Raw genomic sequence first — 16,125 nt, forward strand, 5'->3', positions numbered from 1 at the left:
CTGTTTACATTTTCATGTTTTACAGATATTGGAAAAGAGAAATAAGTAAATAAATACAAATAATAAAAGAAAAAAAATTCCTGCACAATTAAGAATCACCAGGGCTTCCCTGGTGGTGCAGTGGTTGAGAGTCCGCCTGCCGATGCAGGGGACACGGGTTCGTGTCCCGGTCCGGGAAGATCCCATATGCTGCGGAGCGGCTGGGCCCGTGAGCCATGGCCGCTGAGCCTATGCGTCCGGAGCCTGTGCTCCGCAATGGGAGAGGCCACAGCAGTGAGAGGCCCGCGTACCGCAAAAAAATAAAATAAAATAAAATAAATAAAAAAATAAAATCAAGGGCTTTAAGTGGGACATTGTACCAGTTTCAAAGTTAGTATTAAAAAAAAAAAAAGCAAGACTCAAAGAAGGCACATCTTTAGTTCTCTGGTTAGTTATTTCCTATTGAGTATGTTCTGTGCTAAAATTGCACTATCAGATGTGCCTTTTAATGGCAACTTTTGCAAAAGAGTCTGAAAATAAAGAAAAGAAACTAAATTTACCCTTTTATGCAGGAGGATAGGTACACATAGAAATACCTGTTTTTATAAAAGTTTATTCACTCAGTTTTATTATTTCAGTGCTTCAATGACTCTTATTTTTCTAATTCAAACAACTTGGATCTTTTTGATCCTTTTAAACAGGAATGAAATTGGTATTGCTTATCCCATGAGAGCAGGTGTTATGTTTGACTTATCCATGCTTGTATGCACCTAGACAAGAGAGGTTACAAAGCATGTACTCAAATATTTGTTGAAATAATATGTCAGTAAATTTTACAATTTGGGACTGTCCAAGTGACATATCCAAAGTTGACTTCAGCCTAGTCATTAAGACTAGAAATAAATGACTTCCATATATCAGGTTTTGTACTTCCCCTTGATGTGCAGTCATCAGACATTTCTCCAAAATGATACTTCAGTTCCTTCTCCTGAGAAGTATAAACAATTTCACTTGCCTCTCAGCTCATAAGATGGGTGTTCCAGAGACCAGCCCTTATCAGAGGTACTGGATAGATTTCTTCTTTCTCCTCTTCCTTTTTCCCATCTTTCCTCTCTCTCTTCCTTCTTTCCGCAAGTATTTTAGGTAACTGTTGTTAGTAGCCATCAGTTTATGCTACATCTCGTGACACCTGAGTTTCATGAATTCTCAGATGGAAGTATATTTATTTCTTTTATAAAGAGAGACTGTGTTAAAAAAAAAGATTCTTCAACTATCTACAAAAAAGAAACAGACTCACAGACATAGAGATAAGACTTGTGGTTGTCAACGGGGAGGAGAGGAGGGAGAAGGATGGACTGGGAATTTGGGGTTAGTAGATCAAACTATTACATTTAGAATGGATAAACAACAAGGTCCTACTGTATATCAGGGGGAACTATGTCCAGTCTCCTGGGATAAACCATAATGGAAAAGAATATTAAAAAAAAGAATGTATGTATGTATAAAACTAATGCTTTAGACAAAAGTTATAGAAAGTAGAGTATGGTTGTGCTCATTGGGTGTTTGAATAAACATCATTTTATACACTGATAGCCCCCCGTTAGAGCATTACCAGCTAAATTACTTCTAAATAAGGAAGTGGCTGTGTCTGTGCCAGCCGCAATTCTGGATGTTTCAGATTAGCTGGTGAAGGTAGTCTCAGCAATATAGAAGACATAATCACTCCAGCAAGATTAATAGCACACCAGAATTGTTAGCAGTTTTAGCCAGAGTAATTCAGAGCTCTAAGAATGAAACTGTCTAGACCCTCTGTAATAGTCTTTATCTTGCACATGAAAGGTGGTTCTGGGTATGAGGTATCCTCTGAAAAGAGGGTATCTCTAGTTGAGTAGTTTTCAAATTTATGATTTAGGTTGTGTGTATGATAGAAACAATCCACAATCTTTTTTGATAAGAAATGGTGAATTGCTTCTCACATTTGCCATCGTTAATAATTCTGTTAACCGTAGTAACTCATCTATGGTTATCACTCTTTTTTCAGACTTCCATAGAATCTGAAGGAAGGTTTCACTGTGTTCTATTTTGAGATGCTCCATTCTTTAACACATTGGTTTTAAAATTCTGTGGAGAGGTGGTTGCTATCTACTTGTAAGATAATATATGAAATATTAAGTACAAAATGATGTTATGAAGACCCTGTATTTGATGAAATTTTAAAAATGGAATTTTCACCCAGTTCATCTGCCTGGTTGCAATTTGAAACTCTCCCGACATGTCAGCGCTCCCTTACGTTTGATGGGGACACTGTTGTGTTTCTGACACATTCCTTGGCCTGTTGCAATTCAATTGCTTTGTATTTGTATTTATGGCCCAGTACCTAAAGTAACCTTAATTTCTGACGTAATTAGAAAGTTCATATATATTTGAAGGTAAAAAGGATTATAATATGTGTCACTACTAGATGCATAATTTATTTCTATATCTTTGAAGTTGCTTGAGTAAATGTTCTTTATAAAATATCAAGGTTATTATTCATGACCTTTTCTTTAAAGTTTGGGGAAAGTGTGTGAACAGCAGAGAATGAATTGTTTTAAAGGGTAATAATTCAGTCAAGATTATTTTCTCCACGGAGGAATGATCAAGACTGTGAATGTAGCACAGACTACCTAACGTATACTGATGTTTTATTGAAGCTGTAATGTGTATTGATTCCATGTTGAAAACTATGGGCAAGTCTCTTTCGAATGAGGTCAAGAAAGAAAAATCGTTATTTCCTGATATAAACTAATTTATCATTTGAGACAAGCATTTTCTTCTTAAATTGATTTCTTTTTAAATGCAAAATCAGTTTTTTCCTAACTTTAGGTTACAGTAAAGCAGAAGGCAGGAAAAGGTACCGCATGAGTGTGTAGATTGATGTGTGTGGGTCCAGATGCTGTGCTGGATTTTTTTGTGCGGGAAAGTCACTTAAAATGGTCTTGGTCTTATTAGATATTTTTACCTCTGAGGCTAGGCTCTTAAGCGACATGGAATAATGCTTATGAAAACATATAGCCAAACTTTTAAAACAGAGGAGTGGCTCTTTTTCCAAAACACCATGAAAGACCATTGTCTACACTTAAGGGGATAAATGAAATGAAAATAGACCTAATTTGAACAGCTCATTCTTCATGTTTAAATAGGAGTGATAGCTTACTTTCCCAAAGTGAACCCACTTGATTTTGCTTGAGTACTCAGTGTACTTACTGTGCCTTCCTTGAAAAATTTGGGCCAGAAGGTCTAATTGCAAGCAAACAGAGTTGGAGGTATATTCTCTGAGCTGTGGGCTCCCACAACTCCCATTAATGCTAATGGGAGTTACACGTGTGTATTGAGGAGAGAATAATATAGCCTTTGAAGTTGGAGTTGCTAATTGAGTGTTTTCTTCAGCTGTGCTCAGCTTCAGTGGCTAAACTGAGTTCCAGCGGTCTAAAATGTCATTCTCCGTAAAGCCCGCTGAATATTATTAAAGCAGACTGGCAGTGAAAGAGGAAGCTTAAAAAAAAAAAAAAAAAAAGAGTCTTTTCTTCCCCCAAATGGAGAAAGAATTAGGAGGTCAAACAAAGAAGGAGCAAAGAAGTCTCAAGGATGGACACTCCTTTCCTCTAAAGTGGTTTGAGCTGGGGAACCTGTTCAGAGAGTGAGAAAGAGGCCCTTTCCTTTGGGGGAGGTGCCTGCTCTGTGCAGATTCTTTGTCGTATGAGGACTACTCAGGGCTGAATATAGCGCAGCTCTGCCTTGCACTTTGGCCAACAGACAGGCGGAGGAAGTACTTGTCCCTGTAAGTGATTAGATGAATGTAGCGACATCCTAGATGTCCATGATCCCAGGTTTCCAGGCCGCTGATTTCTTATTTTTCCTTTTTTGTTTTGCATAAACTGCTTTGCAGCAGTAGTGTTTGTAAAGATAGTCTTTGTAGAATTCTGCATTGTAGGCTTCTATAAAAAAAGAGAGAAATGGAATTGACTCGCACTTATTAAAATACTTAAGTGATTATCTTCTCTAGTAGTTGATCCTCATTATTCATGGATTCCGTGTTTATGAATTCACCTACTTGTTAAAATTGACTCATGGCTCCCAAATCAGTACTCATGGCACTTTGACAGAGCGGCCAGAAATTTATGTCACCCAACACGTGAGTTCCCAGCTGAGGTTAAATAAGGCGACTGGTTCCTGCAGTTGTTGTAATGAGCCTCATGAGGTCAGAGGTTCAATCATCTTCTGACCAGGTATAGTTTTGTCCATAGTGAGAAACTTCTCTGTCTGTATTGAGTCTGGTGAGATACCACACAGGTTAATAATGGATACTGTGAGGAAGGCCAAAGCAAAATTGTGGCTAGATCAGTGTGATGCCCTTGCTACTTTTTGGAAACTGAATTAACTTAAATGACATCTACTAATAATGGATTAATTCATATCATATTTGTGCCTGAAGGGCAGTATGTTAAAGATAATAGTATAGTATTAAAAAAAACTAAAAAAAGAGAAACTCATATTCTCATTAATTGCCTTCCAAATTTACCAAACTATGAGGGCTTCAGTTTTACTATATCTTAGAGACAAAAAAGGAAATAGTACAGGAATAACTGTATTGTTCATTGAATAGGAACTGTTTCTAAGAAGACAGACTACTTATTAATTTCAGAAATTTCTTAACAGAGAAGATAGTTGGCCTGAGAATGTAGAAATGTAATTCTTCTGGTCCCTCAGGGGCTTCAGGACAATAACAAAACCAGTTATGAAGTTGGTGGTTGCCTCTGGACTGTCATGTAGAAGAGGGATTAGACTCATTTTGTGTTAGCTCAAACAGCCCAGTGTGGATCAGAAAGTGGCAGGTTTTTGGATTGATCCCAGGAAGAACTCTGGAATGATCTCAGCTTCCTGAAAACTACCAGAGTAATTTTAGGAGGTAGAGGTGAGCAGTCATTTTCTGGGGGTCCTGGAGAGTCAAAGGATTCAAGCTTTGGGCAGAAGACACAGCATGATGATGTCAGAGATGCTGTGATGCTATAATATATTAGTCTGCCTTTATTCTCACTTAAATTTATTTTTAATAAAAAAGTCACTAGAGGAGTAGTCTCTGTTTCTAAGTATGGTTGAAGTGCTCTGTTCCCTAGGATGAAAGCATATAGTGTATAGTAATGTTTACATCTTCAGCATTAGTGTCAGGGATAGGGTCCATCCCTCTCTCTTCCTGCTTTCCTCCCTTCTTCCAGAAATGGATGAGGCCACTGACACCAAAGAATGCAACTTGTCCTTTAAAATATTTCCTACGTAACTTTGTCTTAACATGTATGTAATTGTTACATTCGTTATTTGGTCTTTTCAAAAGCCATGTGTGTTGAATACCCATTATGTATTGGATGTAATAGAAAACTAAAATTACCCCCCAAAAAGACAAGATATAAGTAAAATATAAGCCCTTTATTAATTGATTAAATCTTAGGTTTATATTATTGAATGATAGAATGGTGACTATAAACATGAAACTTAGCTATTGATGTGATATTAATAATTCTTTTCATGTAAATTTTGATATCTAATACTCTGTAGTAAGTCTTAATGCTATAGCTAATCACAGAACATTTCATAATTCAAAGTCACTTATTCTCATTTTAAGTAATCACACTTGAGATAATTGTTGAACCATGCGAATGGTCTTTCGTAGAAGAATGCAAAATTTTCTCATTTTTAATATATTCCTTTTTACTTTTGAAACATACATAAATGCATTCTCTTTGAAAATATTTCAAACCACATAGAAGTAAACAATGAAAGATGCTCTTCATCACCTTCCTGCTCAGAGGTAGCAGTTTGTTGTATATCTTTCCAAGTCTTTTCCAGTATACTATAGTTTAATAGCTGTGGAACACATGCATATGGCTTTATAGTTGAAGCTTGTTTTGCTTTAACCAGTAGAATCACATTACATGGATTGTTCTGCAATTTGGGTTTATTTTTACAGAACAGTATCTGGCTTCTGTTTCCATGTCAGAACATACAGATCTACCACTGTGAGGCTACACTGTAATCTGTTCTATAATGCACTATAGTTTATTTTATTGTTAATGATTGTTTTATACAATGCTAATACAGAGCCTGCTACAAAAACCCTTAAAAGATGCCTTTTGAATACACATAATAAGATTGTTGTGAGATTGTCACCTAGAAGTACATTTAGTTTCATTTAAACTACTATTATTATGGAGCCATAGGTAGATTGTACGTATAGGTTTATAAAATGAAAACTGCTATTCGTGGACTAATGTCACATAAAAATCTGAAACATAATATTTTGGAAACACTATTTCAGTCTGAATTGCATATTAATACATTTATATATTCTCGAAAAGTTATTTTATTGAATATTGTCCACATTTACTCAAGATTCACTTTAGACTTTTGCCTGATGCAACTTTTAACCAGAATTTACTTTTTCTTCATATTTGGTGTCTTTCTAAAGAAGTTTTCAGGAGGGTTACTTTTATAGACGTTGTGTAGATACTTCTAGTAAGTGAGAGAAAAGATACATGCAACTAAAATTGACGTCTATAATAAATCCTAATCCAACAGAGACTTTAAAGATGGAGGAAACATTTAGAGTCCTCATTAAATGCAGGTTTTTTTTACAGTACTGGTACCACCTTGTAGAGAGCTGTTTTCCTTTATGTCAGTCACTCCTATGAAAACAACACTGTGTAATGGACATAGAAAGTCACAAAGATACTTAAGAAACTAGAAGGTAATAAAAACAGCAAATGCTAAGCCTTTAGAAATTAATAAATAATTTGGGACCAAGTTTAAATGCCATTGGTTTGTGCACATGAAGATATACAGACAGTGTCAGCTGCAGCATTCAGTTCAGACAATGCAGAGACAGGTAGGTACACACTTGATTTGGGATCCAGTCCTACTGTGACTTGTCAGGCTGTTTTGAATGGATGTGCCCACTTGTCCCCTTCAGTAGCACCTCAGATACTAACCCATCGAAGATGAGGCTTTCAGAAGATTAGGCCAACTGATTCTCGGCATACGTATACAAGGCTTTGATTTCCTAACAGAAACACATTTTCTTAGTATCGATTAATTTGGGACCCAGCCATGGTCTTTGGGCCAGGCATGCAGTTGGCACAGGCTGGCTCTGTACCACCTCTCAATAATTTCCACATTATCCCAGGTTGGTATCGGTTGGAAGAACTGTAGCATAAGGACCTGATTCTGGTGCATTTGGCAAACAGAAGTAACTGTAGCACGGAGTCTGTAGCTTCCTGCTGGGGCAGGTTTGCCTGCATTATCCATTGTCTGTGGTAACCTGCCTAAAGCTGATTAGAGGATTGTATTGTGGACCCAGAACTTACCTTTCTTTCCTTCAAAGGTGAAGCTTCTGGCCTGCTGGCTGGGAAGTGTGTAGCTGTACTTTGTCATGGGGAGAGAGTTTCCAGGGAGAACCATCTCCCTTATGTGTCTTTGTGATCTGCAGCATTCAGGAAAGTAGAGAAAGGTCGAGAATAGTACCACTTGTACTTGGAGGTTCCACCAGCCTCAGTGTGCCCCAGCAGAAGTTTTCATCCTCTTCCCATCTCAACGAGCTTCCCTCTCAGATGTCGTGTCCTTGTATCAGTCAACAGCACCACCGTGCTTCTGCTCTGTTGTCCAGGTTGGAAGCTTCTGGATTTGCCTTTACTTATTCCTGTTGTCTTGCCTTTCCTTGTCTATGCAGTCCCACATCATCACTTACACAGTGACCCTTAATTTTTCCCACGTCTTTCCATTTTGCTACCAACACCTTAACTGAGCAGAGTTTCCTTTTTCCTATTGCAGTAACTTTTCAAATGCTCCATCCACAGTCTCTCTGATGCCCCTCACTTATTCCAGGTCCTGCCACCTTTGGTCCTAGACCCAAATTCATATACTTAACCTTGGCATTAAAAAAAAACAAAACAAAACAACAAAACATATTCTTCAGTGTTGTTTGAATTCATGTGGCAAAACATACAAAAAGGAAACAATAGAACATGAAATACAGATATATTTACTGGGTGAAATTATATAAGAGAAATATGTTTAACAGGTCATTTAGATACAAAAAGGACTAGTTAACATTGTTAAAACCTAGTCTTTTTGAAAGTTATAGCGTAGTGCTGTTTCTGCTCTATTTCTTTCTTTCTATCCTTCACCCTCTCTGTGTTCTAGTCATCTACCTCACCTTCACCTTTGAGTAATTACTTTATAAAAATGGCATGTGCAAGTGTCAAGTCCTAGCAATATTTGTGATGAAAAAAAAAAATTCTCAGTCACTTGGACAGAGGCAGGCTAATTTAGCTTTTGGCTTTTTGTCTTTGAATCGAATAATCACCATTTTTCCCCTCATGCTGTTGGGGTTGTATTATTACAAATAGGAGGTTTTTTTAGTTGATGAACAGTTTAAAAATTAGATTGATTTTACTTATTAGAAGGAGCGTAATCTTTGAAGTATTTTACTTGTTCCGTCAGACATTTGAATGTTCCACTATCTAAAAAAAGAATAAACCATGAATTTAGATTGAGAGACTCATATTTCAACTTAAAAATATAAAACCATTGTGGATGTTGACGTGGAAAGTTTTAAATTAATTACCTAGGTTTAGAAAAATTTGCTTTCAGAAAGGTAATGGTTGTCAAATAGAGTTATTTTTCTGGAACTTGTTTTTATTTATTTTTTCCCTCTCATCTAAACTAGATCACTTCCTGTTGTATAGTTTAATGAAATGTTATATGGAGATTTTTTTAAAAGGTGGGGAAATTAAAGCTCTTCTAAAAACTAAATAAAATAACACAGTAGAACTAGACTGAATGGAATAATGTCCTGCTAGCTTAAAATACTGAATGAAGCCACAGTGTGTGCCAAAGTAGTGGCTTGTCACTAGGCTGTTAAACTGAAAACTTACGAGTAAATACTTTAAATGTCATTCTGTGGTGTTCCACCCATCCACTTCTTGTATAACACACAATGCTGTTTTACTGTACACATCAAATGATTCAATTTTCATTTTGTCTGACGAAAGTGAAAAGGGGAAAGCACTGTCAATGCTTAGCTTGGATTCAGACATCTGTTAGAGGCCATGCGGTGTAGACGGGACACTGGACTGGGTGTTGGGACCCTATCCTAGAATCAACAGTATATGCCAAAGTGATTTCACAGCAATCCTGTGAAGTATTTCCTCTACTTAATAGATGGGAGACTGAGGTTCAGAAAGTGTTATGTCCATACAACTAATAATAATAGTACTCAACAAAAATAATAGGCTTACAAAAACTGCACTGTATGCCAAAATGCTTAAAACGCGAATTGTTCTTATACTTAACAAGTCACTTTATTCTACATATTAGCGCATTTAATCTCAATACCAGTCCTGAGGTAGAGGATTTTTTTCTCTCATTTTACTAATGAGGAGCCTGAAGTAAAGCGAGTCTTAGTAGCTCAGTTTATAATCAGAGGTAATGCAAAGCTAAGCTTGTCTTATTCAACGTTTGTGTTGACAATTTAGATGTTGAAAATACCTTGAAATGTTTTTCTCTGTACATTATTTGTATAAGGAAGGAACAGGTATGGTTAAAAGAGAGAAAATGTCAAATGATTAAGAGGAAAATATAAGACATTCAAGGATGCCTTTTAGTTCTGTGAATTATTGGCAAACCATTTATTGTAGGGTTATTTAGTTCTCACAACGTTCAAAGTTTCTTAGTTAAATAAAATTAAATAGTGATGATCAAAATTGGATTTTTTGTTGATTTAATGTTTTATTTAATTACTTTTTAAGTGCCCCGTTTTAGGAGGGACGCTGCGTTGCTCACGTTCTGTAGATTCTGGTCTGCATGGTCAGAGACCTTCATACAGTAACGAGAGCTCCATGCGTGCTTTGAACATCCGCTGTGTTTCAGGCATCATGTCACCTGTTTGTCATATATTAGCTCAGTTTATTCCCATGATAAGCCCACCAGATGGGTCATATTTTCCACAATTTACAGATGCAGAAATTAGGGTAAGATGAAATGCGCAAAACCACAAAGTGAGGAGCATTTTGAACAAACCTGACCTTGAAAAAACCCAGACTTCAGAGCCTGTGTCCTTCCCCTGTACTATGCTGCTGACCTTTTTGAAATGACCTACCAACCATGCAGTCCAGTGCTGCCATATTAATGTGTCTGGACCCAGCCAGGTGTATGTGAAGTTACAAACTTAACATGGCTCATTTCCTGCAACATCAATTTTACTCAGATAGGGGAAACAGCATTATTTGAACATTAAAGTCAATTTGGATTTATTAAGGAGGTGAATTTAAAATTCTCATTCACCTTAAGAGGAGACAAGATCTCATAGAAGCTTTGATGTTGCTTTTATGGTTCCCCTGGGCCTTGGCCCCAGTGACCTTAGCCCTCTGGCTTTAGGGGTGCCATATGGAAAACACAGAGAAGCCTGTACTTCACTTGGTTCCTTCACTGAGAAGTCATGTCAGAGTCTCACCACTATGTAAAATGCCACAGCCATATCGACCTGTGCTTGTTCTCTCTCTTTGGGCCACTTATTCTTTACCAGTTGTAGAAATAAAGATCACATGGCCCAACTCATGAAGACCCCTGAAGAAAAGTGCCCATTAAAGCCTCCAGAATGAAAATAATCAAGAGAGTATTTCTCTTCTTTTTTTTTTTTTTTAATTCTTAGGTACTTTTAAATATTTTATTTACATCATCCATTTTCCGTCACTAATCTAATGGGGGTCATTGATCATTCATTAAACCCAATGGAGATCTTCCTGCATTCTGGCTAGTTTGGTAAGTGTGTCCAGCTAATCAGATCCCAGATGCCTTGCAGCGGGGGACGGGTGAGCCAGAATATATGGGAGAGACTCTGAGGGTTTCTGAGTGACTCTCTGAGGATATGCCAGTCACTTAAGGAGGAGTGTGTGCTTTTCTGGGTGACCAGGCAGCCCTAAAAGGTACTGCAATGATGCTTTGCTAAGTGGCATACCGGAGTTTGAGACTATATCATGGTCCTCTTACCAGAATTCCTTATTGGGAATACCTTATGCTATTTCTCCTCTAGCACAGGCAGAACACTTTGCTGAAATTTCATATTACACATGTTCATTTCTGTTTAAGGCAGCGGAACTGGGTAATTCAAATCTCTAAATTTTACTTTGGGGCTTGATTCATTTAATTCAACTATTTATATTGCCCACTTTACTTTGTAATTGTGTAGATATATTCTACATAAGAATCCAGAAATCTTGTAAAACTGTCTAGAAATCCTAAGCTTTGTTCTGAGCTTTGTGTTGAATGATAATAAATAACAGAAAAACATTGTCCTGGGACATATGGTTACAATGCAGTGTTAAAGACTGACATCCTATAATCACAGATATTTGCAGCCCAAGTGTGGCAGGAACTCTCCATGTTAACTTGAATTGGAGTATATCTGACACATAAACATGCAACAAAAAATAAGTTTCTCATAAAGTCAACCACAACATGAAAATATTCATTTTTAGTGCTTCTTTAAAATTACAGATCCTAGATTTGCATCTCACTCTAATGAATGAATATTTGCTCGTATTATTGAAATAGCCCTTCCTTGACAACAGAAGTACTCTAGGGTTTGATCATCCTCCGCTGCCGATGGCATTATAAGCACAGACCACTCTGCTTCCCAGTTATTTTACCATTGTTTTTATGAGTGGTTCTACTTCAGCCCCAAATAGGCCTCTGTTGAAATCAAACATTCGGATAAGGCTTTCCTTACCTGAAGCTACTGTCCTCCCTCTATGGTGAAGGATTCCCAGATCAAGTCTAAGGGAAAATTATGACTGTTCAGTGAAGGAGCTTCCCTGTAAAATAGGAGTTTTAATAACCTGGATTCAATCATAGTCTAAGTGATGCACTTTGTGAATATTTTGAATAAAGCTTCTGAAATTTAAATTGTGACCACTAGATAGGTAAGAGAGATAAGGTTACTGTAGAGACATAAAAAATGATCTTTCTAGAAGGAAATAAAATAAAAATAATATATAGGGCTTCCCTGGTGGCGCAGTGGTTGAGGTCCGCCTGCTGATGCAGGGAACACAGGTTCGTGCCCTGGTTCGGGAAGATCCCAGATGCCGCGGAGCGGCTGGACCCACGAGCCATGGCCGCTGAGCCTGCGCGTCCGGAGCCTGTGCTCCGCAATGGGAGAGGCCACAACAGTGAGAGACCCGCGTACCGCAAAAAAAAAAAAATAATAATAATAATTATTATATATATATATATATATATATATATATATATATATATATAATGACTTTGTAGGACAAGGGGTGGGGTGGGGAAGCTTGGGAGGAAGGGAGAAGGGCAGGATGGATTTCAGAATATCAAGCACCAAGTAGTAAAATAATGCTTGGTACACTCAGTGGCATCTGGGGCTGGTTTTCTTCCTCCTAGAATTACTTATTTACTCCCTGGAAGTAGATTGAAAGTGCATTTCATGTCTCTTATATATCTTATGGCCTGGATTCTTGATGCCTTCACATAAGGAACAAATGTCTTTACATGTGCTTCACATCTCTTGTTAGGTTGACAGATCCACGTAAGACGCTATCATCAGGTAACGATTTTCCTTCTCTTGGTCACTGTTCCCTCCTTTATAAAATGAGAAGGCTAGCCTGAGGTGATCTGTCTCAGATCCCTGTTGGTATTAGCATTCTCTGCTTACAGACTCAAGCTGATTATCTAGTGTGAGTTGTTTTGTTTCAGTGTGTGTGTGTGTGTGTGTGTGTGTGTGTGTGTGTAAAAACTCCTATCCAGACCACGTTCCCCCTCCCACTTTTTGTCCCTTCAGTATCTCCTTTCTCCTCCCCAGGGTTCTATCCCAAAAAGCAATTCCTGGAGACATTCCTTCGTAGAGATTGTGTCCACATATATGGATCCCTTCATTATACTCATTTATAGAGGCATAAAATGGAAGTGGAAAGAAACATCCTTTTAGGTTTTTGAGGATGGTATAGTACACTCTGCACCTCCCCCCTTCCCCGAGAAAGGACTTATCCATGCTGTGGTTCCCCATGTGCTTCTTTTTTTTTTTTTTTTTGAATGGGTATGACTGTAAGACTTTATTCACAAAAACAGACAATGGGCAGGATTTGGCCTGCTGACCATAGTTTGCCAATTCCTGTGGGCTTCAGTTCTCAGTATGTAAAATGAAAGAGAGAGAGCGAGAGATTATTAAAATAACTGCCAGGTATAATTTACAGCTTCTTCATGGATATGTGTACTCCATATGCTTCTTAATTGTGGGCCACCAATTGTATCAGAGAGGTAACTGTAATAGCAGATGGATGGTGGACAACTAGTAAGTAGGATATGGTTATGTTGCTGAGGTTCATGGTGATGAGCAAAAAGGCCTCCAACTGGGTTATGTCTGTTGAAGCAGAAAATAAAGGCATGAGGGCTAACAGCAAACGACATGCATTGATTGCATGTCATGTACAAAGACCTCTGTTCATCCTCACAGCTATCTCAAATGGTTGACATCATTCTTATTTCAAAGAAACTGAGGCTTCTAGAGGGTTAGTAACACCACCTCTGTGTTTTCCAGTGATCTTGACTGAAGCTCTTCCCTTTTGTGGAATCAAGGAATCCACATTCTTTGACCCGAAGATTTCAGGTCATCTTCACAGTTGTTTTGGTGAGGTAGAAGGTGGCTCTCCACATTCTTCCCTAGTTGAGTCGAGTGAGCTCAAAGAGCTGGCAAAATTATGATAATGAAGTTAAATTCACATCCCATTAAACCTAGGCCGATAGTTAAGTCCAATTATGCTTAGCACTTGCAGCTTACATAAATATTAAAGTGTCAGCTTTAATAAACTTCAAAATTTGCTCACCCCGCAGTCTTCCAGCTTCACTGTTTTAAGCTCTGCTGAGGCATATTATGTTGGCATATTATTTCTTGCTGAAGAGGTTGATAGAAGCAGAGGGTCCTTTGTGGCACTTGAGTTGGGGAATATAAGCACCTACACATTTTGACAGGCCAGAGGTTACCTATGGTGATTCAGATGATAGATTTAAAAGATGAAGGTTTTGTTTTGTTTTGTAAATAGCTTAGGAATCCAGAAACAACTGCTATTGCTCCTCAGTAAGATGCTTACCTAGCCAGGCCTTCTGTCCCTCCTCTGACTAGTGTTTAATGGTCTAAACCTTGGGGTCCATATTTCCCATATGATGTCACTTGCTTCCATGCTTCAGGGACCAAAATCTCTTTTTCGTTGTCGTTGTTGGAAAATAGAAACTTTGTTTTACTAAAGGTCATATTTACTGTGTGCGAGACCTTTTTTCTCAGTGTTATTGAGTAATAATTGACATACATCACTGTATAAGTTTAAAGCATACAGCATGATGGTTTGATTTACATATGTTATGAAGTGATTACCACAATGGGTTCAGCTAACATTGATTTTCTCATACAGATACAATAAAAAGGAAAGAAAGGAAAAAAGACAAAAAGGGAAAAATATCTTGTGGTGAGAATTTTTAGGATTTACTCTCTTAACTTTCCTACATATCATACAGCAGTGTTTGCACCTAGTACTTATTTATCTTGGAACTGGGAGTTGTACCTTTTGACCAGCTTCCTCCAATCCCCTACCCCCTACACTTCGCCTCTTGTTAACCTCAAGTCTGATCTCTGTTTCTGTGAGTTTGGCATTTTGTTTCATTTAATTCAGTAATTATCTTTCTCTGTATGACTTATTTCACTTAGCATAATGTTGCCAGGGTCCATCCATGTTGTTGCAGATGGTAGGATTTCCTCGTTTTTGTTTTTTTTATGGCTGAGTAGTATTCCATTGTATACATATACCACAGCTAATTTATCCTTTTATCCATCAATGGACACGTAAGTTATTTCCATGTCTTAACTATTGTAAATAATGTTGCTGTGAACAGGGTGGTGCAGATATCTTTGCCAAGTAAGTATTTTCATTTTTTTAATGTATTCCTGGAAGTGGAATTGCTGTATCATATAGTAGGTCTGTTTTTAATTTTTTGAGGATTATCTACACTGTTTTCCACAGTGGGTCCAGTTATTTATAATCCCACCAACAGTGCACAAGGGACCAAAATCTTGATTTTTATTTTTTTTCCCTAAGCTCTGGCTAGTATTTCCAGTAGTCCATTGGATTTGGTACCTAAATATATTGCAGTGATCTCTAACTAAAATTACATGTTAAGACTAAACTCATTCTCTCTCCCATTTCCTATACTTTCCATCTCAGTTAATGACACCGTCATTCTCCTGGTTATATGAGCCTGAAATCTTACAGTCTTATTGACTTCTCTTTTATCCCTTATTCTACAAAACTACATAGGCAATAGCTTCTGTCAAGTTTACCTCTTAGTGTGATTTCTTGTTTTCATCCTACCTTTGGATGACTTAGCTTGGGTAGGCGTTGCTTTGGGGACTTTTGCAAGAGATCTTATCTGGTTTCTGTTCTTGGCATCTGTTCATCTATTGCCAACATTGGTATCATCCCCCAGTGCCTATAGGATAAAATTGAAACTCCTTAGTATGGGCAGAGGCCCTTACTAGACTCCTCTTGGGATACCCTTATCTCATGTAATATACTTTATGCTGTTTTCAGACTCAGTTCCTTTCCATTCTCTAATGTCATGCTGTTCTTCCACAATTCTCTGCCTTATCACCTGCCATTCATTCCTCAGCCTACCTTTCATTCATCCAATGAATGTTTATTGATTGAGAATCTGTTATTCCTCTGAAAAAGATCCCAACTCGTGTTTCTTCCCCAGCTGTCTCTGAGATCTAATTGTCCCCTCTCGTATGCCACCATGGCACTTTGCTCCATTGTTTCACTTCCTCATACATGTGCCTCCCCTAATCTCCTGGGAGGATCTTCAGATTAGAGACTATATCCTACCTGTTTTTGAGTTTCTTCCTTTACAGCAGTACTTGGCACATAGTACATTATCAGTGAATTTTATTAAAGAATGGGTATTCTGGAAACTGAATGTGAAAGGGCAGGCTCAGCAAAGGATTTAATTTTAGATATTCTTAGTGATGAGGATAGTTGTATTTCATTTCCA

At 37.7% G+C, this 16,125-nt stretch overlaps 1 protein-coding gene across 24 annotated transcripts in view; it reads left to right on the plus strand.

Moving 5' to 3' along the window:
* The window catches only part of PTPRD (protein tyrosine phosphatase receptor type D), a 2,143,853-nt gene that overhangs the window by 1,839,983 nt on the left and 287,745 nt on the right, over positions 1 to 16,125 (plus strand). The window lies entirely within an intron of this gene.

Source organism: Orcinus orca, chromosome 6, assembly GCF_937001465.1.
Source record: "Orcinus orca chromosome 6, mOrcOrc1.1, whole genome shotgun sequence".
NCBI lineage: Eukaryota > Metazoa > Chordata > Mammalia > Artiodactyla > Delphinidae > Orcinus > Orcinus orca.